Source organism: Lissotriton vulgaris, chromosome 12 (assembly GCF_964263255.1).
Source record: "Lissotriton vulgaris chromosome 12, aLisVul1.2, whole genome shotgun sequence".
Classification (NCBI taxonomy): Eukaryota; Metazoa; Chordata; class Amphibia; order Caudata; family Salamandridae; genus Lissotriton; species Lissotriton vulgaris.
This window is the reverse complement of record NC_141700.1, coordinates 196734540-196753650: the sequence shown is the minus strand read 5'-3', so window position 1 is coordinate 196753650 and position 19111 is coordinate 196734540.

The following is a 19111-nucleotide window of genomic DNA, read 5'->3' as shown; positions in this document are numbered from 1 at the left end:
ATATTTAGACTTGAGAACAAAATGAGAGGGGATGCCAAGATGTGGGTCCTGTTCTCACTTTGCTACTGGATTCAAGCTAGCTGGCTGATGAGGGGTGTTGCCCTGAAACCAGTCCCAAAATGCTTCTTTCTAGTCCAGGGAAGAGTTGGCTTCGCAGTTCGGTGTGGACGGTTCCCATGAGGCACAGGGACTAGACTGATTTGCATATGGCTGGGTGTGAACTGGGGTGGCGAATTGAGCTAAAGAACGATGATGGATTAATTATTTAAAGCCAGATCTGTGACTGGGGGTGAAAATCTGAAAAGTTTTAGCGCTCCGTCAATCATCTCCTTGTGTTAGCTTTGTTCACCCTAAGTTAGCATGGTTTGTCCAGACGTTGGTTTCTCGCTCCCTTTGCCACTGGATTCAAGCTAGCTGGCTGATGAGGGGTGTTACCCCGAAACCCGTTCCAGGATGCTTGTTTCCGGTCCAGGGAAGACCTGGCTTGGCAGTTCGATCTGCACTGTTCCCATGAGGCACAGGGTCAAGACTGATTTGCATATGGCTGGTTCTGGACTGGGGTGGTGAAGTGAGCTAAAGAACGATGATGGATTCAACTAAGATCTGTGACTGGGGTTGAGTGTCTGAAAAGTTTCAGCGCTCTCTCCATCATCTCCCTTTGTTTCCTTTGTTCACCCTAAGTTGCAAGGGTATGCCCAGACATGAGCTCTTTGCTCACTTTGCCACTGGATTCAAGCTAGCCTGGCTGATGAGGGGTGTTACCCTGAAACCGGTCCCAGGATGCTTGTTTCCGGTCCAGGGAAGACCTGTCTTGGCAGTTTGTTCTGGACTGTTCCCATGAGGCACAGGGCCAAGACTGATTTGCATATGGCTGGGTCTGATCTGGGGTGGCGCAGTGAGCTAAAGAATGATAATGGATTCAACCCAGATATGTGAATTGGGGTGAGTGTCTGAAAAGTTTCAGCGCTTTGTCCATCATCTCCTTGTGTTTGCCTTGGTCATGAGACCTGCATCACCTTTACCCTCCTTGGGTTCCAGGCAACTCGACCTGATAGTGACTGATTGTTACTAATGTTTTTTCCCGTTGACCTCTATGATATAGTTTTGCAGTACTGTTTTGCACTGATCTAATGTTGCTTCTAAAATCCATAAATCCAGTTATACGTATGCGATTGACTTTGTTTTGGTGTCTAAATTTATAAAAATATGCTTGGTGTCATATTTCTTTCCAGTCATGTCAATCACTTATCGTCTATGTTGGTATTCTGAAATGCTTAGCACATATTTGTCTAGAAAAGCCTGATAGCTCTTTCCCGCTCTACCAGGACTGAACCAAGGATTTATTATTGTGAAACCAAAGATCATCTTTGGGCTAATATGAGAGTATTACATAGTGAAGCCTAACCTGCGCACTACATAATACTCCACCTTCCTAGACAAAGCACTAGAAATCCCACTTAAATGTATTAAAAAATTTGAGTTATGAATTGTTAAAGTTTTAATTACATTTTACTGCCAAAAAGTGTGAAGTGCAAACTGTGAGAAACTGTTCGTGCTTGAGTGGGGAATAGTCACAGTTAAGACCAACTGCATTCGATCGCCAGCCAAAATGAAGGAAGGTCTGCATTCTTCTGGTCAAGAGTTACCTACTTAAAAACAGTTCTGGACATCGATGTGTCACATGCAGTTTGATAGATGTTGTAGGCAATACGCAGAGGGACAAGCAGGGCTTGACAATGATGAGTTGCAGGACGCCTGGGCCCTGATTTGGTCATCAATGAAAGTGGGAAAAGTTAGAATTTTCCACGATCTAGAGGTCTCCATTGGCGATCAACTTCTCATCAATGTAGGCATTGAGGAAGCTGTGGGATGGAGTTGACGTGGTCCTGACATTGACAGACTCAGACATGGAGCAGAAAACCCGGCGGGAGCCACAGCAGTCAGCCTCATCGGTGATGCGCCCTTGGTGTATTTGATTGGCAGTTTGGTCCAGGTGCTCTGTCAGTTCTTCAGACACAGAGTTCAAGTATTTAAGTATAGGCAGGAGTAGTACACTCTGGTACTATTCTAATGGCCCCAGGGCCCTAGCACCACTACTTAGCGGTCACAATGTCGTCCAGTGGAAGCCACCAGCAGGGTCCAGGGAACAAACAGTTTTAACTGGTCAGCTGGTCTCTTCAGGAAAGGGGTATACTTGCAGCCTTTGAGTCCCTATAGCTTAACAGAAGGTCAGCGAACTGACCATTGGAGTCCACTTCTCAGTTATTGGGACAAGCGGGAGCAGGTCCATCAATTAGGGTTCACCTGACAGATCATAATAGCAAATACAGTCTCCTGTTTTCCACTGGTCCAAGGTATTAGGAGTACCACTTTTATGCGCAGTGCCAGCCTATGGATGAAAGAAACTCCTGGTCACTCCCTAGCAAATGACGTAAAAGTTCCCAGTGGTGACCCTTCCCACTTTTGCAGCACTTCATCTGTTATCTACTGTAAATGATCCCACAGTGCCCCTCTCTACTTGAAACAAACATGACAGAACATGTCTTCCCTGTGCAGAGCCCCCTGTGCCACCCAGAGATGTGATGTGGCGATGATAATCGCAAACCCTCTTGTGGTCACTTAAAATTCGTTTTGGAGGCAGCCTCTCTCCCACTGGAATTGGTGCCTGGCTGGCTAGAAGGACAATAGAGGCAGAGGCCAAGGTGTGACCTACAGCTCCCTGTGACTGGTAGGCACCCTTTAAAGTTAAATAGATTCGTGGGTACATCCTGTCAAGGAGAAAAACATCTTCCAACACTCAATCCCTTTGTCCATTGTCTGGGAGCAATACACACTTCATCACAGGGGAATAGTCAGGTGACACTAAATACTGGCTTTAAGGCACATTTGGCTCAAGTAGGAAAATGGCAATTTTCTAAAAGTGTAATTTTTATAATAGTTATCCAAAATTCGAATTGACCATGAAGTTCAATTTTAAATGACCAATAAAATGACTCCTTAGATAATTTTCTTAGTTATTTCCAAACTGGTGTTAAGCATTATAAAGTTCTGTGATTTAACTATGTGAGAGCCACCCATAGCACATGCCCTACTTCTATATACCATGCTGCCTGTCCTATACGTCTGGAAGGCCCACTTTAGGGATGACTTACAAGTATTAAGAAGGAAGGTTTATGCCTGGTGAAAGGTTATTTTTCAGGTCAAGTTGACAATTTTTAAACTGCCTATCCAAGCTGCAGGGGCAGGCCTGGAGACATGCTTTGCATTGCCACTTTAGTGGTGGCACAAAATGTGCTGCAGTCCACTAATGACAATTAACTTACAGGTCCAGGTTAACCGTGGGCGCAGCTTGTGAAGTAGCGCTGCGCGTTGCTACGAGAAGTGATTTTCGCACTACGCGAGCTACACAAACCGTGTAGTGCACTGTTCAAAATGCTGTTCGCACTGATTGCACAGTGCCAGATGATTGTCCACACTGTGCAATCAGTGCAAACCGCATCTTGCACAGTGTAGGAGGTCATTTTCTGCTGCTCGAGTAGATTTCTACTGGAGCGGCAGCTTTCTCAATGTGGACTGGTAGTTTCTCATCGCGAGCGGTCACGAGCATAGGCGACCACTCGCAATGAGAAACCTGACCTCCCTGCATTGAGAATCTCACCGGGAGGTTTATTTTCCACACTTGCAAGCGACAACTTAATGTTGCTGATCATGAACGAGGAAAAAGTCTCGCCGGGATGTAATTTTGCTCGCTCGCGGTCTCCAACTTGACGTTGAGGACTGCGAGCAAGCAAAAAATGACCGCTACGCTATGCTATGCGCGTTAGCACTCTTCTACGTGAAATGTACGTAGTGCGAAGTAGCGCAAACCTCGCAAACTACGCAAGCTTAGCGTGGTACTTTGCCTAGGGTTAGTCCAGGTTCACTTGTATACCATATAACAGGGACTTAGAGATAATTTAAATATGCTAAACTTCTAGGGCTCAGTGCACATGCACTGGGACATAGTTAGCAGTGCCCCAGAACGTAGTGGCAAAAAACAGCATCAGTCTGATTGAGCAAGGTCTCGTAGAAAAGAGACTTGCTTGGAAGCAATCCTCTCATTTAACTTCTAATATTGTATTTACCACGTATTATGTAAATGAATACGCACAACATGGAACATAACAGACAGAAAAGGCTGCCTACGTGTTTTACTAATAAGTAACTCGAGCAAAATTCTATAATGGCTGCTAGCGGGAAATCTTTATTGCGCATGCGTCAACCGTACCTATGCAGTATGATGAGCTGTCTCTTGGAGGGAATTTCTTGCACCTGCTCAGACACTAATAAAATGGCTGCTTGAAAACTCACCTGCTCAGAATCTGCTTTGCTAAAATTAAAACGAGCTATTTTACTAATGCTAATGCGGGGAACGCATTAATAAATTAAATGGATTAGTGTAGAGATAGGTTGTATACAATGAAACCATTTTATTTTGAAATTAATATTTGTCTTTCTGACTTTCCTATTAGTATGCATTTGGGCCTCTCGTACGAATCCAGAGTCTATAACCCACCAGACCTCCTGACACGCGTGGTGTGATTGAGCCAGAAGAAGTGATGTGACTCTTAAAGACAGTCCAAAGACGCAAAAGATACATACCCTGGGACCCAGCTCCAGAGTCCTCTGAATGAATGGGAATACATGACAATTATACTTTTCTGTTTAATAGGATGTGAATATTGGTGGAAATAAAGATTTATTAATACAAATTAAGGGGTGATATCTTTGAACAATAGACTGATAGACTAAGACTAAAAATAAGCATGGTGGGAAAATGATTCCCTCCTTGCCTCTCCCATCAGAGTTAGTAGTTTCACAATATTGAAACATTAATGGGCGGTACATGAATACCAAAGAGTATAATTGAGGTAGCTTTAGTTAGTTAGTAGGATATTTATAGGGGGGGTTTACCCAGTTAGAGATACGGGGACCTGGGTTATCAATGCGTAATGGGAAGGGGTCCCAGTATTAGGAAAACATTTAGCCAAAAGGATGAAAAATAATCAAACAAACATAACTTCAGTCCACATTGTTTAATTCACAATGGGATGATACATATTCTATGTATCATCCCATTGTGAATTAAACAATGTGGACTGAAGTTATGTTTGTTTGATTATTTTTCATCCTTTTGGCTAAATGTTTAGTTAGTTAGTAAGCATGAGACCGGGATGCTGTCGGAGTTATGAGAGATGCGGATGAAGAATCGAATGCAGAACCATTTATCTTAAATTAATTTACTTAAAAGAAGATAGCAGAAGAATCTCGAGGAGGAAGGGAGTGTCAGAGTGGGGTGCTATGCAAACGTTGGAGGTAGAGAGGTCATCGATCCTGTCCTGGTTCCTGTCCTGAAGCCTTTGTCGCCTGATCTTTCCCGGGGGACCCTTCCCAGCTCCTTGGACAGGGGGTTGGTTTCCACACCATCCTAGGGAACTATACTTTCCTGTGTGTGTCTGTACTTTTCTCTCTATCCTCTCCCTTCTGAGAAATGTCATTTTGGAGTATAATATATTTGTTTGATGGATTGATTAATTGAATCTTCCTTCCTTTGAGTGACGAGACTGTACTGTACTTTGAAAGTGGTTCACGTGAAATTCATTTTAGATAAAGATTTAAAACTTTTTCCAGAGTCTGTGATTATTTCATTATATCAGAAAATATTTGATGTCATTTTAACATCAACTAGTTCAACTAATGGTCCATTGACCAGAGATACAACCTTTTTGATCAGTGAAAAGATTAGTTGTGAACAAAAGGTAACTAATCTTGAAAATCATAAACTTTGACTCCAGCGGTTATTGCCAGGCTGTGTGTGTGTTAGTGTGTTTATGGGCCGAGGTGAGTATATGGTATTGGAGTAACTGATGCTGGTGAGCCGCTGGATCAAGTCCAGAAGCAAATTGGGGGTGACCATAGAAAAAGAGATATTTTCCCACACTATCATTGTTTTGAGTGTCTCAGAGGTAGGCCTGTAAAATCCACAGTTTCAGTCTACAAACTCATTATAAGCATGGGGCACAAACCACAATTGGTGTCAAGGATATCTAATCAGCCAGTGCCAGGGGTTTCACAACAGAGGAAACCGAAGAAGACATCTGATCCCCAAGGTTAAGATTCACTGACTGCCTACTCTCCTTTACCAGATTGAGGAACATGAACGTGGAATTTCTGCATACTATTTGGAAAGGTTTTTTGGAATCACCGCTGACTGCTTGAGAGTTGTATGAAGAAAAGTCTGCCTGGAAGACGAAGGCCTTAAAACCCTGTGCAGGACGAGCTATAAATTGCTCTACAACAGCTCAGAGCTGAATATGCTGTGCCAAGCTATGTGCGTTTGATTGGCTCCTTTGAATTGTTGGGCTGATGAGCTTTTTGCGATGTACTCACACTCTGGGTGTGGTAAAAACCTGAGAAGACTGTGAGCAACGTTCCCAACACCCCCAAATGTAAAGTGTTACTTTCTACTTAATAATGACAAATATCCTGAAACATGTCTCTTGAGATACACAGCACTGGCTGTGCCAGCATTGGTGACTATCAAAGACTTTCAAACCCTGCATTTTATCACAGTGCATCTAGGCGATTTGTGGCATGTGTGCCAGGGAGTTTGCTCCGTCGCCCCTTTTTTTATGCTTTGTGGCATTTTGACCCTGGTCCCCCTATAAGGTGCCCTGAAAAACACAACTTTCTTGCCTCCTCATGGAGAAACTTTGGGCCACATGTATCAAATTTTAAAATTGCGATTACCTTATTGCGATCTTGTGAGAATTGCAATTAGATAATCACACTTTCCAATGTATGAAACTGCATGAGTTTCATATACCAATTCTAGTGGGTCGCAAATAGACCTACTTCATTATTCTAATGAGGTAGATCGCAATTTGAGACCCCCTAGGAATGGCTAAAATCACGGAGATGGTGTCCTAAAGGGTTCAGCAGACCACCATGTCTGTGATTGCTTTTAAATAAAACAATCTTTTTTTTAAAATGCAGCTTGTATCCTTAAAGGAAAGCGGATAGCGATTAACTGAAAAAAACAAAAACGTTTTCTTTTCATTTTTAAGAGCAGGCAGTGGTCCATGGGACCACTGCCTGCTCTTAAAAAAACATTTTACAACCAGTCCCAAAGGGAAATGTGTCACTTGGGGACACCTTCCCATTTGCGAATGAGTTACCACCTACTTGAAGTACGTGGTAAAATGTGAATGTTTTGTGATCGTATTCATGGTCACAAAACATTCATACAAACCATTAGGATTCGCTATTTGGAAGGATGCCCTAAACACGCCCCTTCCAATTACCGAATCACAAGCCCATTTTGCAATTCAGTAATAGGTTACCTAATCACCAAATATGTTTCCATACATGTAAAAAGCCTTTTTTTGCCTGTTTGCAAACGCAAAATTGTTTGATACATGTGGCTCTAAGATCTTCTCCTGAATGTTCTCAGAAGTTAGTACTACAGAAAGATTGAAACTGTGAAACGTGTTTGTATCCACAGAAAACGAACCACCTGTGATGGCTTTGGGATAAAGAAAGTAAAAATAGTATTTAATGATATTAACGCGCCAAACATCACCCAATCACTCTCCATTTACAGCTCTTGGTGTAAGGGAGTCCCAAAAAAGGATATTTCCTTTATTCCGATTAGAGCGAGCTAATGTAATCTCTGTTTACTGTGCCCAAACAGACCCTCCTCTTCTGAATCAAAGGACTGCACATGTGCACAACCGCAATGCTGCATGACATCACCAGCAACAGCAGGGCCAGGGCTAAGCCAAGTACTGCTTCACCTCAAATAGCATGTGCAAGCGTGCACACCAGCATTTATTATCATTAAGCTCCATCCGGCAACCCAAGCGCGGACACGCCAGCATGCTGAAATGTATAGCTACAAAGTGCAGCCAATTTTGTGGGACCACCTAACAGTGATGGACACCGGGCCAGATGCAGAGACAGTCGGAAAACAACCATACTTTTCAAGCCTTATTGCACTTGTATGTTTAGCTTTGGTTAGACTGAAAGGAGATTGTCCCCACAATTCCTTAAGGAAAGGTATTGTGTTTTTGCACTGATCTTGTGAAGTGTAGGAACCTGGGCATATCCTCAAAGTATTACTGACTTCCCAGTGCTATCTGTGTTTATTCTTTGCCCTCTGCGTCTTATTTATAGTATTTAGGTGTTTTTTGCGAATAAAAAGACAGATTTACAAGGCCCTTGCTCCACTTTTGAGTCACTTTTCCCATGTTAAAAGTGACGCAAAAGTGGCGCAAGGGGCTTGTAAATCTGCCCCAAAGTGTTTGCTTTCCATATAAAGCAGTAGCAAAACAATGAATTATTACTAGCTGTTGTAGCCTATAGGCTGAATTTAGTTCTGAATTTGCACCGGAAACAGCATCCATGAGTATGCCTTAGACTGCTCTGCCTCATTACCCTGACTAAACAAGCCTTGGATAGCCTGTTTTTCTCTCATACATATATTTGGGCTCTAGTTTAGCAGGATTGATTGCCAATAATAAAACCTCACCTTCATTTCGCAGATTTTTTGATCTAGAGATAATGTGTGACTCCTTTCATCTTGGAGCTGCGACAAATGTTGAACTATGTGGAACTCCCCTCTCTTCTATTGTGTGGAATACAGAGAATATATCGATTGAAAAGAGTAGTTGTTAAATGAGAAGCTGCTAAATGCAAGACCAAAAGGTTGAAGCCGCCCAAGGGGTTAAGCAAGGATAAACGCTTGCCCTGGTAATATCCAATCTATATGTGGCTGACCTTGACTTATCCGTGTTATCAAATAAAAATATTCCACCAAATGTAAGCATTACGCGATTAACAGCCCTCTACTATGGAGATGACACTATCAAGCACTACTCAAATAGCACTACAGCATTCTCTTCTAGCCAAGTCTGAGGATGTCAGAGGCAGTGATTTCAGAATCAATCTAACAAACACTGAGGCTGACATCATCGTAACACGAAGCGGGCTCTTACATTTTGCCTAAACAGCCTTTCCCTTAGTCATGTCCTAGAGTACAGCTGTCTAGATCTGAAACACGACTGCAAACTGCCGTGGTTGCCCTATGGGGATTCTAAAACTAAATTAGCCTGGGCCACAGTATGGGGACTGCTCACGCTCCCTTCGAGCCATGGGGGTTGTCCACTGCCAGTGATAGTGCCAACATCCATACCCAGAGTCTGATCATGCATGAGTAAATAAATACACAACACAACTTTTGTTATGGGAACATATTGCTGCAGGTTTATTCCATACAAAAGTATGCAATATGGTGGTTTATCTTATGGGGGATCCAAGGGCAGGCAGCGGTAACCAACCTATGCTGCCCTGCCCACCTGATGAGCCAGAAATGTGGGAAATCCAATCAGTGCTACACCTTTTGGTCTAGATATTATTATTAATCAACAAAAAAACAAGTTCCAAGGCTGGCAAGCGACATAGCATAATGTCGTTTGTCTAAACCTGCCAACTCTGCTTTTCTTTTTAAAGTTCATCTCCTGGCTTTCTTAGAAAAGGGGTTACAATTAGCAGGCACACCCGACATGGGAACTGAGCAACGCGCGCTCGAGCCCGGTTCCACACAGCAACCACCAGCGAGGAATGTAGTTTTTGAACATAAAATGTAATGCATTTATAAGAATTAAATAAATATGCCTGTAAACATATGATCTTGCATATAACAAACCGTGCAGAAAGGGTTTAAAATGTTCACATGGGTACTTCAAGGAGAATACTGTTAAACGATAACAAAGATTTTGTGCAAACAATCAATGAAAACTTTCCATCATGTGTGCGTTGGTAATAAAAATCACGAAATGAAACTGTAAAATATGTTCCTGTATTAATAACAAACAACCACCATTACTCAATGTTCTCTAAATGATCTCCAAAAGGCAATGTGTTTGCAAGCTAACTAAAAGAGCAAACCAAACTCCACAAGGAGATTTAACACTAGATTTTTTCATTGATCCCCAAAGTTGTTGTAATTCCCAATATGTTGTAGAATACGTTGAGCTTGCCATCTGTGCCCATATATGTCAATTTTCCGAGACTCCCTCTGACACGAAGCCCGACTGGCTGCACACACCTGCGGAGAAACCAGCGCCCCCCTTGCAGCTGCAAACAAACAACAGCAACCCGCCAGCAACTGCCACTTCCGCGCAGCCTGCCCGGGCAGGTCCGTACGAAAACCTCAGCATAGTTTATACTACAACCAAGTGAACAACCAAGCAAACACTACTTCCACAATCTATACTACACTGTGAGGCCCCCTCAACTGGGCAACAGCAAGACGACCAGCAACTTGCTTCTAACTGCAACCCACGGCGCCCGGGGCAAGAGGACAAAGAGGGCTTCTCCCTCGTGCTCAGTGCTCTTATTCCATTCCCTGGGGGAAGCTGCCACCGCACCTAGGTGACACAATAAGAGCTTGCCCTACCTCCTCATATTTCCTGCTGACCACTCCCCTGTGCACTGGCCAAGCCTCTCTCTAGCTGCCTCTCGCACGAAATGCCGCTAAAGGCCCACAGCCCCTAGACGCGGTGGGCCTCTCATTACTGACTGGCCAGTGCTATCTGTGTTTATTCTTGCTCTCTGCATCGTATTTATAGTATTTAGGTGGTTTTTGCAAATAAAATCTTTGCTTTCCATGTAAAGTGGAGTGGTGTGGCTCACTGGTTAGAGGCGGCAGACCCGAGAGCAGAGGACGGCTTGGGACCAGGGTTCAATTCCCGACGCGGCAGGGTCGTGGACCAGGGTCAGCGGACTCAATAATTCTCATCTCGGTGCCTACTCTAACCAGGGATCACACTCAGAACTCTGGGCATTAGCTTGCCTCATCTCCACAACGGCCCCCCACATACACCAGGGATGCCTGGTTTCACCTTGGAGATACCCAGTAGGGACCATCTCACAGGGAAAGCCAGGACGGGTTCCCCAGCGGTCTACTGCGCAGAGATACTCCTTCGGGAGCCGATTCTAGCGCATTACAAACCCACAATTAATTAATTAATTAAAAGCATTCGCAAAACAATGAATTATTACTAGCTGTTGTAGCCTATAGGCTGAATTTAGTTCTGAAATTGTACCGGAAACAGCATCCATGACTATGCCTTAGACTGCTCTGCCTCATTACCCTGACTAAACAAGCCTTGGATAGCCTGTTTTTCTCTCATACATGCATTTGGGCTCTAGTTTAGCAGGATTGATTGCCAATAATGAAACCTCACCTTCATTTCGCAGATTTTTTGATCTAGAGATAATGTGTGACTCCTTTCATCTTCGAGCTGCGACAAATGTTGAACTATGTGGAAATCCCCTCTCTTCTATTGTGTGGAATACAGAGAATATATCGATTGAAAAGAGAAGTTGTTAAATTAGAAGCTGCTAAATGCAAGACCAAAAGGTGGAAGCCGCCCAAGGGGTTAAGCAAGGATAAACGCTTGCCCTGATAATATCCAATCTATATGTGGCTGACCTTGACTTATCCGTGTTATCAAATAAAAATCTTCCACCAAATGTAAGCATTACGCGATTAACAGCCCTCTACTATGGAGATGACACTATCAAGCACTACTCAAATAGCACTACAGCATTCTCTTCTAGCCAAGTCTGAGGATGTCAGAGGCAGTGAGTTCAGAATCAGTCTAACAAACACTGAGGCTGACATCATCGTAACAAGAAGCGGGCTCTTACATTTTGCCTAAACAGCCTTTCCCTTAGTCATGTCCTAGAGTACAGCTGTCTAGATCTGAAACACGACTGCAAACTGCCGTGGTTGCCCTATGGGGATTCTAAAACTAAATTAGCCTGGGCCACAGTATGGGGACTGCTCACGCTCCCTTAGAGCCATGGGGGTTGTCTCTTCCGCTGCCAGTGATAGTGCCAACATCCACACCCAGAGTCTGATCATGCATGAATAAATAAATACACAACACAACTTTTGTCATGGGAAAATATAGCTGCAGGTTTATTCCATACAAAAGTATGCAATATGGTGGTTTATCTTATGGGGGATCCAAGGGCAGGCAGCGGTAACCAACCTATGCTGCCCTGCCCGCCTGATGAGCCAGAAATGTGGGAAATCCAATCAGTGCTACACCTTTCGGTCTAGCTATTATTATCAATCAACAAAAAAACAAGTTCCAAGGCTGGCAAGCGACATAGCATAATGTCGTTTGTGTAAACCTGCCAACTCTGCTTTTCTTTTTAAAGTTCATCTCCTGGCTTTCTTAGAAAAGGGGTTACAATTAGCAGGCACACCCGACACGGGAACTGAGCAACGCGCGCTCGAGCCCGGTCCCACACAGCAACCACCAGCGAGGAATGTAGTTTTTGAACATAAAATGTGATGCATTTATAAGAATTAAATAATTATGCCTGTAAACATATGATCTTGCATATAACAAACCATGCACAAAGGGTTTAAAATGTTCACATGGGTACTTCAAGGAGAATACTGTTAAACGATAACAGCCATGTTGGCACAAAGATTTTGTGCAAACAATCAATGAAAACTTTCCATCATGTGTGCGTTGGTAATAAAAATCACGAAATGCAACTGTAAACTATGTTCCTGTATTAATAACAAACAACCACCATTACTCAATGTTCTCTAAATGATCTCCAAAAGGCAATGTGTTTGCAAGCTAACTAAAAGAGCAAACCAAACTCCACAAGGAGATTTAACACTATATTTTTTCATTGATCTCCAAAGTTGTTCTAATTCCCAATATGTTGAGCTTGCCATCTGTGCCCATATATCTCAATTTTCCAAGACTCTCTCTAACACGAAACCCGACTGGCTGCACACACCTCGGAGAAACCAGCACCCCCCTTGCAGCTGCAAACAAACAACAGCAACCCGCCAGCAACTGCCACTTCCTCGCAGCCTGCCCGGGCAGGACCGTAATTAAAACACTCTGTGTCGCAAATAAGTGTACGAAAACCTCAGCATAGTTTATACCACAACCAAGTGAACAACCAAGCGAACACTACTTCCACAATCTATACTACACTGTGAGGCCCCCTCACCTGGCAAGAGGACAAAGAGGGCTTCTCCCTCGTGCTCAGTGCTCCTATTCCATTCCCTGGGGGAGGCTGCCTCCACACCTAGGTGACACCATAAGAGCTTGCCCTACCTCCTCATATTTCCTGCTGACCACTCCCCTGTGCACTGGCCCAGCCTCTCTCTAGCTGCCTCTCGCACGAAATGCCACTGAAAGCCCACCGCCCCTAGACGCGGGGGGACTCTCATTACTGACTGCCCAGTGCGATCTGTGTTTATTCTGTGCTCTCTGCATCGTATTTATAGTATTTAGGTGGTTGTTGCGAATAAAATGTTTGCTTTCCATGTAAAGTAGTAGCAAAACAATGAATTATTACTAGCTGTTGTAGCCTATAGGCTGAATTTAGTTCTGAATTTGCACCTGAAACAGCATCCATGACTATGCCTTAGACTGCTCTGCCTCATTACCCTGACTAAACAAGCCTTGGATAGCCTGCTTTTCTGTCATACATGCATTGGGGCTCTAGTTTAGCAGGATTGATTGCCAATAATAAAACCTCACCTTCATTTCGCAGATTTTTTGATCTAGAGATAATGTGTGACTCCTTTCATCTTCGAGCTTCGACAAATGTTGAACTATGTGGAAATCCCCTCTCTTCTATTGTGTGGAATACAGAGAATATATCGATTGAAAATAGTAGTTGTTAAACGAGAAGCTTCTAAATGCAAGACCAAAAGGTTGAAGCTGCCCAAGGGGTTAAGCAAGGATAAACGCTTGCCCTGGTAATATCCAATCTATATGTGGCTGACCTTGACTTATCCGTGTAATCAAATAAAAATCTTCCACCAAATGTAAGCATTACACGATTAACCGCCTTCTACTATGGAGATGACACTATCAAGCACTGCTCAAATAGCACTACAGCATTCTCTTCTAGCCAAGTCTGAGGATGTCAGAGGTAGTGAGCTCAGAATCAGTCACTGAGGCTGACGTCACTGGTAACAAGAAGCCGGCTTTTACATTTTGCCTAAACAGCATTGCCCTTAGTCAAGTCCTAGAGTACAGCTGTCTAGATTTGAAATACGACTACAAACTGCCGTGGTGGCCCTATGAGGATTCTAAAACTACATTAGCCTGAGCCACAGTATGGGGACTGCTCATGCTCCCTCGGAGTAATGGGCATTGTCTCTACTACTGTCAGTCATAGTGCAATTATTGGCAACATCCACACCCAGAGTCTGAGCATGCATGAATAACTAAATACACAACACAACTTTTGTTATGGGAAAATATTGCTGATGGTTTATTCCATACAAAAGTAGGCAATATGGTGGTTTATCTTATGGGCGATCCAATGGCAGGCAGCTGTAACCAACCTATGCTGCCTTGCCCACCTGATGGGCCAGAAACATGGGAAACCCAATCAGTTCTACACCTTTTGGGTGATCCTCTTCCCGGATCAAATGACACATTGCTCCCTTATTACTCTTGTCCCTTTCAGGGTGGAGGGAAGCAAGGCAAGCCCCCGGCTGGTCAGGCCCCCAACCACTCGAAGGACTAACAGGGCGCCAATGCGGTTTTCCAGGAACCTGCCCTGAGCCTCCTGGGATTTGTCTATGGCACCCCTATTTTGCTTGTGCAGAGGTACTCTTCTGTACCCATCTGCTTCCAGATCTACCTGTAACTCCGCCTGCATCACAAAAGAAAACATTAAAACTTTCTATGTACCCTGACCCCCAGCCTACACGCCGGGTATGCGTTAGGGTGGGAGACGTTGTGGCTGGCACAACAGAGGATGCCAGGAAGGCTGGGGGCGGTATAAAGACACTCCCCAACCTCGGCACGCCTGAAGTGATGCGCCTACCGCGCCAAGGCGAGAGGACTCACATCCTGAGTCCAACCTCTAGGAGGGGTGGTGTTTGTGCCCAAATGGCACAAAAAGGCCTCCGTTTTAGTGTGGCCCCCTGTGGGGGCCGCGGGCAGCTGCACATCTTTAGTTTTAAGCCGAAACCTATCCTGTTGCTGTCAGACGGGTCACTACCCAGGTTCAATCATGAGTTCCGCCTGTGTGAATGCTGACTGCTTCTTTTTGAAGAGAGCCTCTTCGGTTCATAGCTCTATCCCTGTTCAAAGCCTTCGATTTGATTAACAATCATCAGCAATAAGCCTTCAGAATGCTGTTTTGTTTGATGAGGACTGCTTGGCTTATGAGATAAATTGTGATAATATCTACCGGATGACCCCTTTAAAACGAAAGTGTTACTATGATAAGCAATGTGATATCCTCTCTCCTTATACATATTTTGTCAATTTCATCTACAAGGAATCGCCTAACAACCATCAGAGGCCCCTTGTTCTGCTGTTTCGCTGTGGGTAGCAACTGTTCTATACTGTATCTGGGTCTTAGCAGCTATACATTGTCATGTGGATCTGTGCCACATCTCCCAGGCTGAATCAGAATCTCTAGAATACATAAAATGAAGATTTCTTCCAATCAGGTCTGTGTATTGGCAAAAATGTGTTTTACGTATGCAGCTGAATCCCATGCTATACCAATGGGCTCATTTATTTTAGCAACAAATATATTGCATCATTTGTTGTCCTATGTTGCCAAAACACATCAAGTATGTTTACGTTTTTTAGTTTGTACGTGTACACCAAACACAATTGGATTAAACTAAGTTGAAAATTAATATTTCAGGGTGAAGTGGACTTTGACACTGAGAATGACGTTTTGACAATAATATCGTTTTTGGCTCTGGTCACTCATTCACAGGGCAGGACAGGGAAACCAAAGCAGCACTGGCAATTTTAACAGACCAGCCCCCCCCCCCCTCCCCCCCACACACACACGCCCGGGAGTTGGGGGGGAATGCAAGTGTGAAGCACTAATGCTTTTGTCAGTGTTGGCTAGAATTGCAGCACAGCTTCCAACCATCCGCCAGTAACCAAATTTATCCACACGGCTGCTTAACCGGCCTCCACCCTTCCAGCCTCCTGGGGAAATGCCTGATGCCCGCTAGGGCCAGTCCAGGTCTGAACATTCAGATTCCCCATTGATGAATGAATACATGTTTTCAGCCATATACACATTGGGAGGACGGCAGTTAGTGAGGATCTAATCAGATGTACGACACACCTGTGTCCCTTTCACTTATTGTTTTTTTTTAAAACAGCATCAAGTCTTGGTTGACAGAATCCAACACCATTAAAAAATTGATTGGTTAAATCAACCAACTTGTGCAACTTTGATTTTGCAGGCATGGCGAAAGAACGTTTTTGCGTGTTTGTGTTTTCATTTAGAGAATTTGCTTCAATCAATCTGTGGTTTATTCATGAAAAATTGATTTTCCAACTAGTTCAGTCACTTCACTGACCCTTCATTTTCTTGGAAGGCTGCCTTGTCTTTTGGATATAAGATGTCCTTAATTCAGATGCAAATGTTATGAATAATGTATTAAATAAGCTATAAAAACGAAATTAATATTTTGTAACATGAAGCCTCGCTCATTGAGCACTGAAAATGTGCCTGGTGTCAGCGGAGCTGGAATGATGAATTGAGAAGATACAAGTGAAAAGAGGCCATCTTTTGAAGCTACTTCAATCACCTGTCTACTGTTTGTAGTGCAATACTGTCTGAGGCATGGTGATAAATCTCTGGAATATAAATGTGTCTGTGTTTTTGTTGATTAGACTGAAATATGTCCAAAATCTCATGAAGGATTGCATCAGCCTGAGATTCAATAGGAGAGCAGGAGTCAGTCGTCAGATATATTGAAATACTTTTCTGGAAAAGGTCAGGGTTCCTAAAATCTGACTGAGCCACAGTGTATAATAAAAATTTAAATTAAAGGTAGTGTAAAAGCCTTCACCTTCTTGTACCATTCGATATTTTATATTTCCTTAGATATCTATCAATGCCAGCATAATTGGTGGGCCCTTGCTAAATTATAATTAGGCTTGGGAAATGCACAAATGCAGTTGTAGCGATGGAAATGTCCCCTGCATGGTAGTGGCCATGCACCCCTAGCGCCCCAGCTGCAGCAATATCTGAATCCTCGATACTGAATCGTCATCATGACGGAAGACAGATCGTGCAAGCACCTACTTCCTCCTTGGCCTACATCATGTTAGTAGTTAGTGCTGTGAAGTGCACATGTGATTGTGTGCGCATAATGTAATGTATGTGTCCCTGTGGGTTCCATATTGGAAGGCCAGGACCTTGGAGATGCATATGGAGGTGGAGGAGCCAAACAAGACATATTTCTGGATTGCCTGCATCCCTGAGAGCTACACACACACACACACACACACACACTGGAGGAAGAGAGAGCCAGGCTCTCTAATGCACTTTGGAACAGTTCTTCGATTCGGAAAATGTCACTGGTCAGCGGGCTAGGCACATCTCAGGAAAGAGATGGGGGTGATAAGGGAATCATAACGAATTGGGCTGAGGGTTTTTCTAACCTTTTGATACACCTATATCAGTTAGGCTAACATCCAGGTGTTATTTCTGGGTTACTGCGATGACCTGTACATGAGACTATCAAGTTTAGATTCACTCCTGTTGCAGATTGCTTCCTGAACAAAGGGCAGTACAGAGGAGTGGGCACATCAATGCAGCAAGCCCCACATTGCAAACTTTAAAGACTCAGGCATTGCATCACATCTGTGTCAAGAAATAGATTATAAAAAGTGGAAGCTTGAGCCCCCAAAATTGTCAATCTGGAGCTGTACATCAGTATGGAGAAACTTACCATGACTTCTGCCTTATAAGACCAGGACTGGGGACTAAGGTCTGCTAGTCTCCCTACCGGCTGAGAAGACTTTACCAAGAGAACCAAGACAACTTGCCCTGGAACCTGAAGCACCAGCCTCTGACTGCCTGCCAAGACCAGAAAATTCTGCGAGGAGGAGGAGAGTGCTTGGGGGAGCAAGATGCAGAGGGGCTTCTGACAAGTGGATTCACAAAGCAGATTGTGAGATTTCTGAGTCCTCATTGAGGGCTGTTGCACCAATCGGGCCATCTGCCTGAGTAGTGCTGCTCATGGCCCCTGTAGGCCAGGTTGGGGTTGTGGTGAAGATAAGGGCCTTCTCCTTGGTGCAGCATCGTAGGAAGAAGCAGGCTGTCACTGTGTGCGGGGGTGACCCGAAGGGGGCTCTACCTTTTGTATGCTGTTTGTGACCGCCAGCCGGAGTGAGCTATTCATGTCCTTGCTTGCCAGGTGGGGGCTACAGTGAAGATAGGTCTGTCGCCCTGGTGGAGTGCTGTGACAAGACAGGGGGCTGTGGCCCCTGTACAGTGTTGTGTTTTAATGGTGCAGTCACCTGGATTGCACTGTTCATGGCCCCTGTATGTCAAAATGAGGCTGTGGTGAAGGTAAGGGCCATTGCCTTGGAGCAGCATAAGCCAGAACAATGCAGCAAGCTGTGACAGGTGGGAGAAGAGCATTTGGTCAATCACCTGATTCCAGGAACACTCAAGGCTGGCTGGGAAGGTTTTTACAACATCGGTAAAGCATCAGGGATGCTTAACACCTTGCTGGTAGCATCCAGAATTCTGATCACCACCAGGCTACTGACGTCCACCCTGGCCTGACAAAACGCAGCTCCAGTGAGAGCGGATAAAACTGAATTTTGGGCAATAGAACTTCGGGGGGGAACTTCCTTTGACTGAGAATGTTACAGCGCTGAGACACTTTTGACAATACTTACAAGCCACTATTGTCAAAGGAACGTCAATTTTTATGGTTTTTATGTGACGTTTGGGGCTTTGCCTTTTTTACAAGGCAGCGTTAAGCCACTTAAGATGGCTTAACGCTGCCTTATAAATAAGGGGCCCTTTTACGATATATTTAGGGCATTCAGCAATGCCACCCATTAATTTTGATGCTGCCCCATATTTACATGGGTGGCGTAACTATGGGGCAGCACCAAAATTTAAGGCTAGGGAAAACTGGTCTTAACATGGCGAAACGAGAAGTGGCAAACAGCGATTTGCCACTTTTATGTGTGCTGCACAATGCAGGACACAGATGGTGCAT